The sequence below is a fragment of the Panulirus ornatus genome, chromosome 36 (genome assembly GCF_036320965.1).
Source record: "Panulirus ornatus isolate Po-2019 chromosome 36, ASM3632096v1, whole genome shotgun sequence".
NCBI lineage: Eukaryota > Metazoa > Arthropoda > Malacostraca > Decapoda > Palinuridae > Panulirus > Panulirus ornatus.
Genome location: NC_092259.1, coordinates 19,046,974 through 19,059,769, shown reverse-complemented (window position 1 = coordinate 19,059,769; position 12,796 = coordinate 19,046,974). Strand labels below are relative to the sequence as shown.

The window sequence follows — 12,796 nt, the reverse complement described above, 5'->3', positions numbered from 1 at the left end:
TGGTAAGTTAACAAATGGTGAGCTAACAAATGGTGAGTTAACAAATGGTAAGTTAACAAATGGTAAGTTAACAAATGGTGAGCTAACAAATGGTGAGCTAACAAATGGTGAGCTAACAAATGGTAAGTTAACAAATGGTGAGCTAACAAATGGTGAGCTAACAAATGGTGAGTTAACAAATGGTAAGTTAACAAATGGTGAGCTAACAAATGGTGAGCTAACAAATGGTGAGTTAACAAATGGTAAGTTAACAAATGGTAAGTTAACAAATGGTGAGCTAACAAATGGTGAGCTAACAAATTGGTGAGCTAACAAATGGTGAGTTAACAAATGGTGAGCTAACAAATGGTGAGCTAACAAATGGTGAGCTAACAAATGGTGAGCTAACAAATGGTGAGCTAACAAGTGGTGAGTTAACAAATGGTGAGCTAACAAGTGGTGAGTTAACAAATAGTGAGCTAACAAATGGTAAGTTAACAAATGGTGAGCTAACAAATGGTGAGGTAACAAATGGTGAGGTAACAAATGGTGAGGTAACAAGTGGTGAGTTAACAAGGATTTGCTTAAGGAAAATAACAGGTCGAATTAATGGTGAACTTGTACTAACACTTGAGGAACAGTTTATCTGTTGTGATAAGATAAGTTTCGATATATCTGTAGCCAAGGCCCTCTTACCATTACACAATCTCTATTTTTGTTAAGTTCGGACAAAAAAAACATTATGTTTCTTAAATACGTTAAATGTGAACTGTATCTTACACCATATAATATATACTTCTATGTAGTCCAGTATAGCATGAGTGCAGCTGCATAGTGGCTCATACATGGTGCAGAGCAGCGTACACAGCAGTGAGTGTGGCTCATACATGGTGCAGAGCAGCGTACACAGCAGTGAGTGCGGCTCATCTCGGACGGTCAGGTGGTGGTACAGAGGTGCGTCGCCTCATTGAGGGTCAGGTCGTGGTACAGAGAGCGTCCGTCCGTCGGGATACACTCAGGTAAGTGGCCCTCACTCTGGGGCTCTCCTGTGGCCCTCACTCTGGGGCTCTCCTGTGGCCCTCACTCTGGGGCTCTCCTGTGGCCCTCACTCTGGGGCTCTCCTGTGGCCCTCACTCTGGGGCTCTCCTGTGGCCCTCACTCTGGGGCTCTCCTGTGGCCCTCACTCTGGGGCTTTCCTGTGGCCCTCACTCTGGGGCTTTCCTGTGGCCCTCACTCTGGGGCTCTCCTGTGGCCCTCACTCTGGGGCTCTCCTGTAGCCCTCACTCTGGGGCTCTCCTGTGGCCCTCACTCTGGGGCTCTCCTATGGCCCTCACTCTGGGGCTCTCATGTGGCCCTCACTCTGGGGCTCTCCTGTGGCCCTCACTCTGGGGCTCTCCTGTGGCCCTCACTCTGTGGCTCTCCTGTGGCCCTCACTCTGGGGCTCTCATGTGGCCCTCACTCTGGGGCTCTCATGTGGCCCTCACTCTGGGGCTCTCATGTGGCCCTCACTCTGGGGCTCTCCTGTGGCCCTCACTCTGGGGCTCTCCTGTGGCCCTCACTCTGGGGCTCTCATGTGGCCCTCACTCTGGGGCTCTCATGTGGCCCTCACTCTGGGGCTCTCCTGTGGCCCTCACTCTGGGGCTCTCATGTGGCCCTCACTCTGGGGCTCTCCTGTGGCCCTCACTCTGGGGCTCTCATGTGGCCCTCACTCTGGGGCTCTTCTGTGGCCCTCACTCTGGGGCTCTCATGTGGCCCTCACTCTGGGACTCTCCTGTGGCCCTCACTCTGGGGCTCTCCTGTGGCCCTCACTCTGGGGCTCTCCTGTGGCCCTCACTCTGGGGCTCTCCTGTGGCCCTCACTCTGGGGCTTTCCTGTGGCCCTCACTCTGGGGCTCTCCTGTGGCCCTCACTCTGGGGCTCTCATGTGGCCCTCACTCTGGGGCTCTCCTGTGGCCCTCACTCTGGGGCTCTCCTGTGGCCCTCACTCTGGGGCTCTCCTGCCATGAGATTCTCATTTCGTTCATTGTTTAACTTTTTGGCTGAATATTTCCATAGAGCTTTTAAACGTTGCATTACCTGTATTGCTTATATATCACCGACCAACTGTGTTAACACATTAGACTAAACTGTGGTATTTATATAAACATTATACTAAACTGTGGTATTTATATAAACATTATACTAAACTGTGGTATTTATATAAACATTATACTAAACTGTGGTATTTATATAAACATTACACTAAACTGTGGTATTTATATAAACATTATACTAAACTGTGGTATTTATATAAACATTATACTAAACTGTGGTATTTATATAAACATTATACTAAACTGTGGTATTTATATAAACATTATACTAAACTGTGGTATTTATATAAACATTACACTAAACTGTGGTATTTATATAAACATTATACTAAACTGTGGTATTTATATAAACATTATACTAAACTGTGGTATTTATATAAACATTATACTAAACTGTGGTATTTATATAAACATTATAGTTAACTGTGGTATTTATATAAACATTATACTAAACTGTGGTATTTATATAAACATTATACTAAACTGTGGTATTTATATAAACATTATACTAAACTGTGGTATTTATATAAACATTATAGTTAACTGTGGTATTTATATAAACATTATACTAAACTGTGGTATTTTATAAACATTATACTAAACTGTGGTATTTATATAAACATTATACTAAACTGTGGTATTTATATAAACATTATACTAAACTGTGGTATTTATATAAACATTATACTAAACTGTGGTATTTATATAAACATTATACTAAACTGTGGTATTTATATAAACATTATAGTTAACTGTGGTATTTATATAAACATTATACTAAACTGTGGTATTTATATAAACATTATACTAAACTGTGGTATTTATATAAACATTATACTAAACTGTGGTATTTATATAAACATTATACTAAACTGTGGTATTTATATAAACATTATACTAAACTGTGGTATTTATATAAACATTATACTAATCTGTGGTATTATATAAACATTATACTAAACTGTGGTATTTATATAAACATTATAGTTAACTGTGGTATTTATATAAACATTATAGTTAACTGTGGTATTTATATAAACATTATACTAAACTGTGGTATTTATATAAACATTATACTAAACTGTGGTATTTATATAAACATTATAGTTAACTGTGGTATTTATATAAACATTATACTAAACTGTGGTATTTTATAAACATTATACTAAACTGTGGTATTTATATAAACATTATACTAAACTGTGGTATTTATATAAACATTATAGTTAACTGTGGTATTTATATAAACATGATAGTTAACTGTGGTATTTATATAAACATTATACTAAACTGTGGTATTTATATAAACATTATACTAAACTGTGGTATTTATATAAACATTATAGTTAACTGTGGTATTTATATAAACATTATAGTTAACTGTGGTATTTATATAAACATTATACTAAACTGTGGTATTTATATAAACATTATACTAAACTGTGGTATTTATATAAACAGTATACTAAAGTGTGGTATTTATATAAACATTATACTAAACTGTGGTATTTATATAAACATTATGCTAAACTGTGGTATTTATATAAACATTATACTAAACTGTGGTATTTATATAAACAGTATACTAAAGTGTGGTATTTATATAAACATTATAGTTAACTGTGGTATTTATATAAACATTATACTAAACTGTGGTAATTATATAAACATTATACTAAACTGTGGTATTTATATAAACATTATACTAAACTGTGGTATTTATATAAACATTATACTAAACTGTGGTATTTATATAAACATTATAGTTAACTGTGGTATTTATATAAACGTTATACTAAACTGTGGTATTTATATAAACATTATACTAAACTGTGGTATTTATATAAACATTATACTAAACTGTGGTATTTATATAAACATTATAGTTAACCGTGGTATTTATATAAACATTATACTAAACTGTGGTATTTATATAAACATTATAGTTAACTGTGGTATTTATATAAACATTATACTAAACTGTGGTATTTATATAAACATTATACTAAACTGTGGTATTTATATAAACATTATACTAAACTGTGGTATTTATATAAACATTATAGTTAACTGTGGTATTTATATAAACATTATACTAAACTGTGGTATTTATATAAACATTATACTAAACTGTGGTATTTATATAAACATTATACTAAACTGTGGTATTTATATAAACATTATAGTTAACTGTGGTATTTATATAAACATTATACTAAACTGTGGTATTTATATAAACATTATAGTTAACTGTGGTATTTATATAAACATTATACTAAACTGTGGTATTTATATAAACATTATACTAAACTGTGGTATTTATATAAACATTATACTAAACTGTGGTATTTATATAAACATTATAGTTAACTGTGGTATTTATATAAACATTATACTAAACTGTGGTATTTATATAAACATTATACTAAAGTGTGGTATTTATATAAACATTATACTAAAGTGTGGTATTTATATAAACATTATACTAAACTGTGGAAAGCTGTGTAGGTATGTATATTTGCGTGTGTGGACGTGTATGTATATACATGTGTATGGGGGTGGGTTGGGCCATTTCTTTCGTCTGTTTCCTTGCGCTACCTCGCAAACGCGGGAGACAGCGACAAAGTATAATAAAAAAATAATAAAAAAATAAACTGTGGTATTTATATAAACAGTATACTAAACTGTGGTATGTATATAAACAAGTATCAGGTAGGTATGTATATAAACAAGTATCAGGTAGGTATGTATATAAACAAGTATCAGGCAGGTATGTATATAAACAAGTATCAGGCAGGTATGTATATAAACAAGTATCAGGCAGGTATGTATATAAACAAGTATCAGGCAGGTATGTATATAAACAAGTATCAGGCAGGTATGTATATAAACAAGTATCAGGCAGGTATGTATATAAACAAGTATCAGGCAGGTATGTATATAAACAAGTATCAGGCAGGTATGTATATAAACAAGTATCAGGCAGGTATGTATATAAACAAGTATCAGGCAGGTATGTATATAAACAAGTATCAGGCAGGTATGTATATAAACAAGTATCAGGCAGGTATGTATATAAACAAGTATCAGGCAGGTAAGGTAGAGGGATATACACGTCTCCTTCAGACAACACTTGTGGTTCGTCGTATGATTCTCAGGTAACGTCTTACTGATGTCACTATACCTGGCTTGCATATGTACGGCTCATCTACATGATGTAGTGGGTGGAACTACGCTGTAGTGGGTGGAACTACGCTGTAGTGGGTGGAACGACGCTGTAGTGGGTGGAACTACGCTGTAGTGGGTGGAACTACGCTGTAGTGGGTGGAACTACGCTGTAGTGGGTGGAACTACGCTGTAGTGGGTGGAACTACGCTGTAGTGGGTGGAACTACGCTGTAGTGGGTGGAACGACGTATCTAGTGGGTGGGACGACGTATCTAGTGGGTGGGACGACGGTGTAGTGGATGGGACGATGGTGTGGAGGAAGGGAAGACGATGTAGTGGATGGATCGAAGTATAGTGAACGGGACGACGGTGAAGTAAATGGGACGATGATGTAGTGGATGGAACGAGGCCGTAGTGGGTGGGACGACGGAATAATGGATGGGACTATGGTGTGGTGGATGGGACGATGGTTTGGTGGTTGGGACGACGGCGTAGTGGATAGGACGATGGTGTGGTGGATGGAACACGTCGTAGTGGGTGGAACGACGGTGTAGGGGATGGGACGATGGTGTAGTGGATGGGACGAAGGTGAAGTGGATGGGACGATGGTGTACTGGATGGAACGAAGGTGAAGTGGATGGGACGATGGTGTAGTGGATGGGACGAAGGTGTAGTGGAAGGACGACGGTGAAGTGGATGGGACGACGGTGTAGTGGATGGGACGATGGTGTACCGGGTGGGACGAAGGTGAAGTGGATGGGACGATGGTGTAGTGGATGGGACGAAGGTGTAGTGGAAGGACGACGGTGAAGTGGATGGGACGACGGTGTAGTGGATGGGAGGATGGTGTGGTGGATGGGACAGCATTGCGGTGGATGGGAAGAAGGCGTGGTTCATGGGACGATGTTGTGGTGGATGGGATGATGATGTAGTGGATGGGAAAATGGTGTAATAAATGAGACGATGGTGTAATGGATGGGACAAAGGTTTAGTGGATGGGACGACGATGTGGTGGATGCGACGATTGCGTAGTGGGTGGGACGTCGGACTGGTGGATGGGACAATGGTGTAGTGGATGGGGCGATGGTGTGGTGGGTGTGACGACGATATAATGGATAGGACGATGGTGTAGTGGATGGAACGATGGTGAAGTGGATGGAGCGATGGTGTGTGGTGGCTGTGACGACAATGTAGTGGATAGGACGATGGTGTAATGGATGGGACGATGGTGAAGTGTATGGGACAACGGTATAGTGGACGAAACGATGGTGTAGTGGATGGACGTCGGACTGGTGGATGGGACGATGGTGTAGTGGATGGGACGATGGTGAAGTGGATGGGACAACGGTATAGTGGACGAAACGATGGTGTAGTGGATGGAACGTCGGACTGGTGGATGGGACGATGGTGTAGTGGATATGACGATGGTGTAGTGGATTGGATGATAGTGTAGTGTATGGGATGACGTTGTGGTGGATGGAACGAAGGTGTGGTTCATATGACGATGGTGTGGCGGATGGGTCGCTAGTGTAGCGGATGAGACGGTGGTGTAGTGGATGGAAAGATGGTGTAGTGGATAAGACGAATGTGTAGTGGATGGGATGAGGGTGTAGTGCATGGGACGATGGTGAAGTGGATGGGACAACGGTATAGTGGACAAGACGATGGTGTAGTGGATGGGACAACGCAGTGGTGGATGTGACGATGGTGTAGTGGATGAGACGATGGTGTAGTGGATGGGACGATGCTGTAGTGGATGTAACGATGGTGTAGTGGATACGACGATTGTGTAGTGGGTGGGAGGGTGTTGTGATGGATGGACGATGGTGTGGTGGATGGGACGATGGTGTGGTGGATGGGACGATGGTGTAGTGGATGGGACGATGGTGTAGTATATGGGTAGATGGTGTATGGTTGAGACGATGGTGTATTGGATGGGACGAGGGTGTAGTGGATGGTGCGACGGTGTAGTGGAACAGACGATTGTGTAATGGGTGGTACGACGATTAGTAGGATGGGACGATGGTGTAGTGGATGGGGCGATGGTGCGGTAGATTAGACGATGGTGTAGTGTATGGGACAGCGGTGTAGTGGATGGGACGATGGTGTAGTGGATGGGGCGACGAGCTGGTGGATGGGACGATGGTGTAGTTTATGTGACACTGGTGCAGTGGATAAGACGATGATGTAGTGGAGGGGACGGCTTTGTAGTGGATAGGACGAAAGAGTGGTTCATGGGATGATGGCGTGGTGGATGGGACGATACTGTAGTGGATGGGACGATGGTGCAGTGGATGGGAAGATGGTGTAGTGGATGAGACGATGCTGTAGTGGATAGTACAAGGGTGTAGTGGATGGGACGACGGTGTGGTGGATGGGAAGACGGTGTAGTGGGTGAGACGACAATGTGGTGGATAGGACGATGGTGTAGTGAATGGGGCAACAATGTAGTGAATATGACGATGGTGTAGTGGATAAGACGATGATGTAGTGGGTGGGACGGCGTAGTGGTGGATGGGACGCAGGTGTGGTTCATGGGACGATGATGTGGTGGATGGGAGGATGGTGTAATGGATGAGATGATGATGTAGTGGATGGGAGGATGGTGTAATGGATGAGATGATGATGTAGTGGATGGGACGACGGTGTGGTGGATGGGATGATTGTGTAGCGGGTGGGACGACGGTGTTGTGGATGGATGATGGTGTAGAGGATGGTTCGATAGTGTAGTGGATTGGACGATGGTGTAGTGGATGGGACGACTGTGTAATGGATGGGACGATGGTGTGGTGGATGGTTCCATGGTGTGGTGGATGGGACGAAGGTGTAGTGTATAGGACGTTGGTGTGGTGGTTGGGACGATGCTGTGGTGGTTGGGACGATGGTAGAGTGGATGGGACGATGGTGTAGTGGCTATTGCGATGGTGTGTTGGATAGGACAATTGTGTAGCGTATGGGACGACGGTGTAGTAGATGGGACGATGTTGTGCTGGATGGGGCGATGGTGTGGTGTGTGTGACGACGATGTAGTGGATAGGACAATGGTGTAGTGAATTGGACGACTGTGAAGTGGATAGGACAACGTTATAGTGAACGAGACGATGGTGAAGTGGATGGGACGACGGACTGGTGGATATGACGATGGTGTAGTGGACGGGAATATGGTGTAGTGAATTTGACGATGGTGTAGTGGATAAGATGATGGTGTGTAAGGGAAGGCGTTGTGGTGGATGGAACGAAGGTGTGTTTCATGGGACGAAGGTATGGTGGATGGGACGCTGGTGTAGTGGAATCGACGATGGTGTAGTGGATGGGAAGATGGTGTAGTGGATGAGACGAATGTGTAGTGGATGGGAAGAAGGTGTAGTGGATGGGACGACGGTGTGGTGGATGGGACGAGTCTAGTGGGTGGGACGACGATGTGGTGGATGGGTAGATGATGTAGTAGATGGGACGATGATGTGGTGGATAGGACGATGGTGTAGTGGATTGGACGACAATGTAATGGATGGGACGATAGTGCGGTGGATGGGGCGATGGTATGGTGGAAGAGACAAAGGTGTGGTGGATAGGACGTTAGTGTGGTGGTTGGGACGATGGTACGGTGGATGGGACGATGGTGTAGTGGATGGGATGATGGTGTGGTGGACAGGAAGATGGTATAGTTGATGAGACTACTGTGTGGCGGATAGGAAGATGGTGTGATGGATGGGACGACAATGTGCTGGATGGGACGACGTTGCGGTGGATGGGACGATGGTGTGGTGGATGGGACGACGTTGCGGTGGATGGGACGACGTTGCGGTGGATGTGTGGTGGATGGGACGATGGTGCGGTGGATGGGACGATGGTGTGGTGGATGGGACGACGTTGCGGTGGATGGGACGATGGTGTGGTGGATGGGACGATGGTGTTGTGGATGGGACGACGGTGCGGTGGATGGGACGATGGTGTGGTGGATGGGACGTAGGTGTGGTGGATGGGACGATGGTGTAGTGGATGGGACGACGGTTTGGTGGATGGGACGACGTTGCGGTGGATGTGTGGTGGATGGGACGATGGTGCGGTGGATGGGACGATGGTGTGGTGGATGGGACGACGTTGCGGTGGATGGGACGATGGTGTGGTGGATGGGACGATGGTGTTGTGGATGGGACGACGGTGCGGTGGATGGGACGATGGTGTGGTGGATGGGACGTAGGTGTGGTGGATGGGACGATGGTGTAGTGGATGGGACGACGGTTTGGTGGATGGGACGACTGTGTTTGGATGGGACGACAATGTGGTGAATGGGACGTTGGTATGGTGGATGGTATGGTGGATGGGATGACTGTGTGCTAGATGGGACGATGGTGTAGATGATGATACGATGGTGTAGTGGATGGGACGACAGTGTAGTGGATGGGAAGATGTTGTGGTAGGATGGGAAGATGTTGTGGTAGATGTGACGACGGTGTGGTGGATAGGACGACGGTGTGGTGGATGAGACGTCGGTGTGGTGGATGGAACGAGGGTGTTGTGGATGGACGATAATGTAGTGGGTGGGACAACGGTGTGGTAGATGGGACGGCGGTGTGGTGGATAGGACGACGGTATGATGGATGGGACGATGGTTTGGTGGATGGGACGACTGTTTAGTGGATGGGATGACTGTGCGGTGGATGGGACGACGGTAAGGTGAATGGGACGATGGTGTAGTGGATGGGACGATAAAGTGTTGGATCGGACGAAGGTGTGTTTGATGGGTCGACGGTATGCTGGATGGGACGATGGTTTGGTGGATGGGACGATGGTGTGGTAGATGGGACGACGTTGTGGTGGATGGGACGATGATGTGGTAGATGGGACGACTATGTAGTGGATAGAACGATTGTGTGGAGGATGGTACGACCGTGTGGTGAATATGACGACAATTTGGTGGATGGGACGATGGTGTGATGGAAGGAACAACGTTGTAGTGGATGGAACAAGGATGTAGTGGATGGGACGACTGTTTAGTGGATGAGGGGATGGTGTGGTTGATGGGACGATGGTGTGGTGGATGGGACGGTGGTGTGGTGGATGGGACGATGGTGTGGTGGATGGGACGATTGTGTAGTGGGTGGGACGACGATGTGGTGGATGAGACGATGGTATTGTGGATGGGGCGACGGTGTGGTGGATAGGACGATTGTGTAGTGTATCGGACGACGGTGTAGTGAATGAGATGATGGTGTGCTGGTTGGGGCGATGGTGTGGCGGGTGTGACGACGGTGTAGTGGATGGGACGACGGTGTAGTGGATGGGACAACGGTATAGTGGTCAAGACGTTGGTGAAGTGGATGGAACGATGGACTGGTGGATGGGACGATGGTTTAGTGGATGGGACGATTTGATGCACGAGACCGGGTTATAGTGATGGGTGATTTAAATGCAAAGGTGAGTAATGTGGCAGTTGAGGGAATAATTGGCATACATGGAGTGTTCAGTGTTGTAAATGGAAATGTTGAGTAGATTTTTGTGCTGAAAAAGGAGATATGTGCTGAAAGAGAGAGATATACATAAGTATACGTATGTAAGAAGGAGAGATGGCCAAAGAGCGTTATTGGATAACGTGTTAATTGATACACGTGTGAAAGAGAGACTTTTGGATGTAAGTGTGCTGAGAGGTGCAACTGGAGGGATGTCTGATCATTATCTTGTGGAGGCGAAAGTGAAGATTTGTAGAGGTTTTCAGAAAAGAAGAGAGAATGTTGGGGTGAAGAGAGTGGTGAGAGTAAGTGAGCTTGGGAAGGAGACTTGTGTGAGGAAGTACTAGGAGAGACTAAGTTCAGAAGGGATAAAGGTGAGAGCAAAGGACGTATGGGGAGTGGGGGAGGAATGGGATGTATTTAGGGAAGCAGTGATGGCTTGCGCAAAAGATGCTTGTGGCATGAGAAGCGTGGGAGGTGGGCAGATCAGAAAGGGTAGTGAGTGGTGTGATGGTGAAGTAAGATTATTAGCGAAAGAAAAGAGAGAGACATTTGGACAATTTTTGCAGGGAAATAGTGCAAATGACTGGGAGATGTGACAAAGAAAGAGGCAGGAGGTCTAGAGAAAGGTGCAAGAGGTGAAAAAGAGGGCAAATGAGAGTAGGGGTGAGAGTATCATCAAATTTTAGGGAGGATCAAAATATGTTTTGGAAGGAGGTAAATAAAGTGTGCAAGACAAGAGAACAAATGGGAACATCGGGGAAGGGGGCTAATGGGAAGGTAACAACAAGTAGTGGTGATGTGAGAAGGAGACGGAGTGAGTATTTTGAAGGCTTGTTGAATGTTAGATGATAGAGTGACAGATATAGGGTGTTTTGGTCGAGGTGGTGTGCAAAGTGAGAGGGCTAGGGAGAATGATTTGGAAAATAGAAAAGAGGTTGTGAAACCTTTGTGGAAGATGAAAGCCGGCAAGGCGGCGGGATTGGATGGTATTACGTTGGAATTTATCAAAAAAGGGGGTGACTGTATTGTTGACTGGTTGGTAAGGATATTCAGTGTATGTATGGCTCATGGTGAAGTTCCTGAGGATTGGTGGAATGCATGCATAGTGCCATTGTGCAAAGGCAAAGGGAATAAAAGTGAGTGCTCAAGTTACAGAGGTATAAGTTTGTTATGTATTCCTGGGAAATTATATGGGAGGGTATTGATTGAGAGGATGAGGGCACGTACAGAGCATCAGATTAGGGGAGAGCAGAGTGGTTTCTGAAGTGGTAGAGTATGTGTGGATCAGGTGTTTCCTTTGAAGAATGTATGTGAGAAATTCTTAGAAAAACAAATGGATTTGTATGGAGCATTTATGGATCTGAAGAAGGCATATGATAGAGTTGATAGAGATGCTTTATGGAAGGTATTAAGAATATTTGGTGTGGGAGGCAAGTTGCTAGAAGCAGTGAAATGTTTTTATCGAGGATGTAAGGCATGTGTACGAGTAGCAAGAGAGGAAAGTGATTGGTTCTCAGTAAACGTCGGTTTGCGGCAGGGGTGCGTGATGTCGCCATGGTTGTTTACTTTGTTTATGGATGGGGTTGTCAGGGAGGTGAATGCAAAAGTTTTGAAGAGAAGGGCAAGTATGCAGTCTGTTGTGGATGAGAGGGCTTGGTAAGTGAATCAGCAGTTGTTCGCTAATGATACAACGCTGGTGGCTGATTCCGGTGAGAAACTGCAGAAGCTGGAGACTGAGTTTGGTAAAGTATGTGAAAGAAGAAAGCTGAGCATAAATGTGAGTATGGGCAAGGTCATTAGGTACAGTAGGGTTGAGGGACAAGTCAATTGTGAGATAAGTTTAAATGGAGAAAAACTGGAGGAAGTGAAGTGTTTTAGATATCTGGGAATGGATCTAGCAGCGGATGGAACCATGGAAGCGGAAGTGAGTCATAGGGTGGGGGAGGGGGCGAAAGTTCTGTGAGCGTTGAAAAATGTGTGGAAGGCGAGAACATTATCTCGGAAAGCAAAAATGGGTATGTTTGAAGGAATAGTGGTTCCAACAATGTTGTATGGTTGCGAGGTGTGGGCTATGGATAAGGTTGTGCGCAGGACGGTGGATGTGC

At 44.3% G+C, this 12,796-nt stretch overlaps 1 protein-coding gene across 35 annotated transcripts in view; it reads left to right on the top strand.

The window, feature by feature from the left end:
• The first annotated feature begins 840 nt into the window (after window positions 1-840).
• Window positions 841-12,796, top strand: part of LOC139760425 (aminopeptidase N-like) — a 194,928-nt gene continuing 182,972 nt past the window's right edge. For all 35 annotated transcript variants that reach the window (XM_071683657.1, XM_071683658.1, XM_071683656.1 and 32 more), the window contains exon 1: window positions 841-998. The gene's annotated coding sequence lies outside the window, so the exon portion shown is untranslated. The remainder of the gene's footprint in view (window positions 999-12,796) is intronic.